The 6,000-nt window shown below is 44.0% G+C and overlaps 1 pseudogene across 1 annotated transcript; it reads left to right on the top strand.

The window, feature by feature from the left end:
* Positions 1-813: 813 nt before the first annotated feature.
* Positions 814-3,569, top strand: LOC309870202 (eukaryotic initiation factor 4A-I pseudogene; annotated as a pseudogene). Its single transcript has 2 exons — positions 814-845; positions 2,472-3,569. The product of its transcript is annotated as a eukaryotic initiation factor 4A-I pseudogene (transcript).
* Positions 3,570-6,000: the final 2,431 nt, after the last annotated feature.

The raw sequence follows: 6,000 nt of genomic DNA, 5'->3' as shown, positions 1-6,000 counted from the left end.
GAGTTCAGGGTATAGAGAGGAGGGGAGACAGTTTTATACAGGGCAATCCATAGAGGTCTTGCTGGTTTGAGCAGAAAGGAGTGAGGGAGCAACTATGCTATCTTGAGAAGGTACAGCAATCACAAAGGTCCTGAGGCAGAAGTGTGTGTGAGGTGTTCAAGATACAGCAAGGAGTCCTGTGCGGCTGGAATGAGAAGTAGCTAGAAGCAGGTCATGAGGCTTGTAGGCCATTGCAGGTAAGATCTTTGGGTTTCACTGTGAGAGAGACAGGAACCACTGAAAGGGGATGGGCAGAGAAATGGCCCACTCTCACAGTTTCAAAGGGATGACTATGGAGAGCTGAGTGAGGAGGCAAGGGTGGAAGCAAGATGACCAGTAAGGATGCTGTTCCAATAACCCGGGGGTAGCTGGGAGACTCAGTCAATTAAGCATCTGCTTGTGGCTCAGGTCTTGACCCCCAGGGTCCTGAGTTTGAGTCCTTCATTGGGCTCCTTGCTCAGTAGGGAGCCTGCTTCTCCCTCTGCCTGTCGCTCCCCCTGCTTGTGCTCTGTCTCTCACACACACAAATAAATAAATGAAATCTTAAAAAAAAAAATCCAGGTGAGAGAGATGGCAGCACAGACCAGGGGGGTCAAAGAGGAAGTGGTAGGAAGGTACAGCACTCTGGGTCATTTGACAGGAGAGCTCACAGGCAAGATTTGCTAATGGATTGAGTGATGGGGAAGAGAAAAAAAAGAAAGAGAAAGGCCGTTAAGGATGTCTCCAAAGGTTTTGGCTCAAGCAGTTGGAAGATTGGAGTTGCCATTTGCCAAAATGGCGGATGAGAAGAAAAGTCAAGAGCTGGCGTGAGAACCTATTCACGCTACTTAGAAGAGGGTCTACTCTTCTAAGCGCTTGGTCTGTGGGAACAAATTCAGCGCTCACAACAACTCTCTAAGGCACATCCTGTTGTTATGCCTATTTTATTGTGGAGGAATTGAGATATTGCTCAATAGGGTACTTCAGATTCCACTGCTGTGAATGGTGATAATACTCCAGAGGTTACCACTGCATTGTCCCTCCGGGAAGGCAGACGACTATATATACAAGGACAACAAAATCTAGAGCTACAATGGGAAAGTATGAAGATGCCGTAGGTGTACAAAGCAGAAGCATCTTGCAGGAGGCACCTGGGTGGCTCAGTGGGTTAAGCCTCTGCCTTTGGCTCAGGTCCTTGTCTCAGGGTCCTGGGATTGAGCCCCACATCGAGCTCTCTGCTCAGCAGGGAGCCTCCTTCCCCCACCCCCACCTGCCTCTGCCTACTTGTGCTCTCTCTCTCTGCCAAATAAATAAATGAAATCTTAAAAAAAAAAAAAAAAAGCATCTTCCAAAGTTTGGGGGTCAGGGAGACTGACGGGGGTTGGGAAAGACTTGTAAGAGGAAGTGATTTTAAGCTCCAGTCCAAAGGATCACTAGCCATGCCAATGAAAATTTTAGGAGCAGGGATAGAAAAAAAGAGTAGTCCGGTAGAGGTTAGTCCTAAGCACTTTTACCAAAAAGGTGGGAAGGGGATTTTGAAGAAGTTAAAGAAGTTCAGTATGATGTTTCTATTTCTTTTAGACTACCTTGTTCATTGGTCCCTATTGGGAGTTTCTCTCCACAAACAGGGTAATGTTTCAAGGGTTCCCTATCCCTGGTTTCTTTAGAACATACCCCTGAGGGAGCAGAGGTCCTGCTGTCCTTGACCATTCATCAGGTTCTTGTTGTTCCTCAACTGTGCCCACAAGTTCCTGCCTGTGGACTTTGAACTACCTGTTCTCATTAACGAGAACACTCCAGTCTCCCGCACACCTTCCTGGGTCCACACCCAGGAAGGCTCTCTCTGCTTCCATGACCCTCAGTGAAAAGCATGATCACAGAAATTAAAACATAAGTTATAGACAGATAACTGTTTTTCTTATCTGTCCGTGTCCCTACTAGGTTGTCAGCAGAGTCTTTACAACTAGGCTGGCACAATGTTGTCGGCCCTGAATGGAATCGTGATTATTTTCTTCTTGAAATGAATGAATGGATAAATTTTGATTTACCCTCCTTTACTTTTAGTGGTGCTGCTACTGGCTTTTTGATGATCTGTTCTGGTTCCACTTGCAACAGAATTATTAATTTATTTTAAAATTTTAGTTACATATAGCATTGTTCTAGCTTCTTTAACTTGACCTTACTTGGGTTTTTGCTGGTAGACAGGCTTTGTGCAATACTGGGACGCTGGTGGCTGAGCTCTTTTTCGGGGACATTTGCACATTGATTACTCTTCTAGGGATGAAGGTGTGGTCCTGCTGATACTGTCTGGTTTAAGAACCATGCAAAACTCAGTATTTGCAGCCATTGTCTTGAATGGATGCTTGTATATCCGCCTCAAAACAAGAGTATAGAACACTGTTCATAGCCTCGTTTCTAAGGATCATATCTGAGAGTCAGGATTTCTAATCCAGAGACAATGGCCCTGGTGGGATGGAGCCCAACAGTGTCATTGGGAGTAACTAGAATGAGGTTATTGACAGCCTTGGTGACATGAACCTTTCTAAGTCCCTTTGTGGCATCTACACAAATGTTTTTGAGAAGCCTTCTGCCATCCAGAAACAAGCCAGTCTTCCTTATCAAAGGTTTTTATGTGATTGCTCAAGCCCAGTCTAGGACTGGGAGAACAGTCACGTTTGCCTATGGATTATGCAGCAGATTGAATTAGATCTAAAGACTATGTGAGACTTAGTCCTGACACCCACTTGACTCAGCAGATGCAAAGGGTATTCTTGACATTAGGACATTACAAGGGTGTCCCCTGACACACCTGCACTGGTGGGACCAACGTGCATGCTGAGGTCCAGAAGCTGGAAGTGAAAGTCGCCCATATCATCGTGGGGACCTCAGGTCACGTGTCTGATATGCTTAACTGGAAAAACCTGTCTTTCAAATACATCAAAATGTTTGTACTGGATGAAGCTGATGAAATGTCAAGCCATGGATTCAGGGACGTATTTGAAAAGGTCCACAGCAATACCCAGGGGGGTTCGCTGTCAGCTGCAGTGCCTTCCAATGTGCTTGAGGTAACCAAGAAGTTCATGAGGGACCCCATTCAGATTCTGGTCGAGAAGGAGGACTTGACCCTGGAGGACACTGTCCACCCGTTCTGCATCCGTGTGAGAGGAGTGGAAGCTGGACACACCCTGTGGCTTGTGTGATACCCTGACCATCACACAGGCAGTCATAGTCAACACTGGAAGGTTGGTTGGCTCACTGAGAGATGCATGCCTGAGACATCACTATGTCTGCCATGCATGGTGATGTGGAGCCTGAGGAATGAAATGTAATTTCATTTCAGTTTCACTCTGGCTCTAGCAGAGTGTTGGTTACCACTGACCTGCTGGCCTGGGGTGCTGATGTGCAGCAGGTGTCTGTAGTCAGCAGTGAGGACCTTCCCACCAACAGGGAAAACTATACCTGTAGAACTGGTAATTGGTCCTGGAGGATGATTTGGCTGTAAGGGTGTGGCTTTTAACAGGGTGACAGAAGAAGACAAAAGGACTCTTTGAAACACTGAGACCTTCCTCAACCCCTCCATGGAGAAGGTGCCCCTCAGTGTCACTGACCTCATCTGAGTGGGACTGTCCTGTTACCTAGCCGAAGCCAGGGTCCAGAAGAGGATCAGGGGAGGGGAGAGAAGGGAGCCAAGGGATGGGCATCTTGTCTTTTTTTTCTTTTTCTATTCTTTTTCTTTGAATAAATGCCACATTTTGAGGCAAACAACAACAACAACAAACCTGTTCATAGCAGCTTTATCATAGTATTCTAATAACGGGAAATAAGCAGAAATTCATCAACATGAGGATGGCAAAACTAATTTGGGATTTCATATGATAGAACACTACTCCGCAATAGAATGAAACAGATTATGGACTCAACAAAGGGGGTAAATCTCACTAACGTTACGCTGAAAGAAAACTCCCTGACAAGAGAAACATACACACTATGAGGATTTGCTTTGCATTGCTGCTGGAACAAATTACCACAAACACAGTGAGGTAAACAGAACTTTGGTTATCTTACAGTGCTGTAGGTCAGAAGCCCAATATGAGTTGAACTAAGATTAAGGTTCTGAGAGCTATGTTCCTTCTGGGGGCTTTACGGGAAAATGCTTTTCTAGCTTCTAGAACCCGACCACACCCTTTGGCTTGTGGCCCCCTTCCTCTGTCTCCGAAGGTGGCAGCGTGGCATCTCTGACCCTCCTTCCATCCTTATGTCTCTCCGACTTTCTTCTCCTGCCTCCCTCTGCCACTCTAAGGACCCTTGTGGGTACCTCAGGCCCACCCAGATAATACAGGATAATGTCCCTATTTTAAAGTCAGCCAATTAACACCCTTAATTCCCTTTTGCCATATAACCTAAGTATTCTGAATAAAAAGTTGAGGATAATGGAAGGCAGATTTCCAGTGGTGCACTGCTAAACTGCCTTGGGGTGGGGTGGGGTGAACAAACTTGATCCGTGGCATCTGCTGATTGCTATGGTATAAATACTCTGATGGCTGATTTCAAGCTAACATCCCCTCACAAAATTACGATTATTTAGTAAACAGCCCTTGTGAGCTGGTTCAATGTGATTCCAGAATATTGCTGCAAGTTTCTCATTCTTGAAGTTTTAAAATACAAATATAGAAATAAATATTCACATATGAGGATCTGAATGTATACATGCGTGTTTCCTTGCCCTCTACCATCACAGAGCCTAAAAGTTAGAGCACATCTGTAGCAATTAGCACACCTAACATCTGGAACTTACTCTCTAAATATCCTTCTGAGCATTAACAGGAACCAATGTTCCTTGAAGAAAAGGTTAATTCTCAGGCTGGGGCAGAAAAAGTACAAAAAGAGCCTGAAATGGCTGGACCAGAAATTACAGAAGTATTCAAAGAATGATGGTAACATACAAAAAGGAGAGGTTTGCAGATTGAAAAGGCTCCCACTGGGGACCATTTTAGTATCAAAATAAGTGATACAATAATGGATTAGAGCCCATTAAACAGCATAAAAATCTGTGAGTCAAAACTGACATAAGTAAGCCAATGGGAGAAGAAAAAGCTCTTTCTCAAAGTACAATACCAACTCATCATAAGATACCAATGAAAGAATGAGAAAATCAGGGCACCTGGGTGGCTCAGTCGTTAAGCGACTGCCTTCGGTTCAGGTCATGATCCCAGGGTCCTGGGATCGAGTCCCATGTCAGGCACCTGCTCTGCGGGAGGCCTGCTTCTCCCTCTGCCACTTCCCCCTGCTTATATTCCCTCTCTCATTGTCTCTCTCTGTGTCAAATAAAGAAATAAAATCTTAAAAAAAAAAAAAGAAAAAGAAACGAAAAAAAAAAGAATGAGAAAATCAAGGAGTGTAAGTTTAATGAGACAGTATGTTTACACATCTCCCCCTAAATCCTAGTTAACTGAAGACATAAGTAGTAATTTTACAGTGAGGAGGTTTGACAGATACTGCCTTCACCAAGTGATCAAAGTTAACATTACCAGTAGTGAGACAAATCCACATCACGTGCCTCCAGATGTCACTAAACAGGACCTAATATCACTTCTGTGGTATATTTGCCAAAAATATATTATCTAAATCTAATGAAAATTTATTATCTAAATCTAAATCATGGGGAACCAGAAGGTAGACCCAAACTGAGGGCCATTCTACAAAATCTCTCTGGTCTACCTTCTTCAAAGGTGTCAAAGTCATGAAAGACAAAAGATGACAGAGAAATTGTCACACATTGATTGGAGAGGACTGAATGCAGAACACAATCCTTTTTGAGGCCCTGGACTGGAAGGAAAAATTATAAAGGACAGTCCTGAGACAGTTAAAATTTGAATACAAACAGTGGATGACATAATAGTACTATATTCTTATCAAGTTTTCTGATTTTGTTCATTGCTCTCCAGTTAGGTCAAAAAATATTTTTGTACTTAGGATGTATAC

This window comes from Mustela nivalis (assembly GCF_964662115.1).
Source record: "Mustela nivalis genome assembly, chromosome: 7".
Taxonomy (NCBI): domain Eukaryota; kingdom Metazoa; phylum Chordata; class Mammalia; order Carnivora; family Mustelidae; genus Mustela; species Mustela nivalis.
This window is presented reverse-complemented; position numbering and strand designations above follow the sequence as displayed.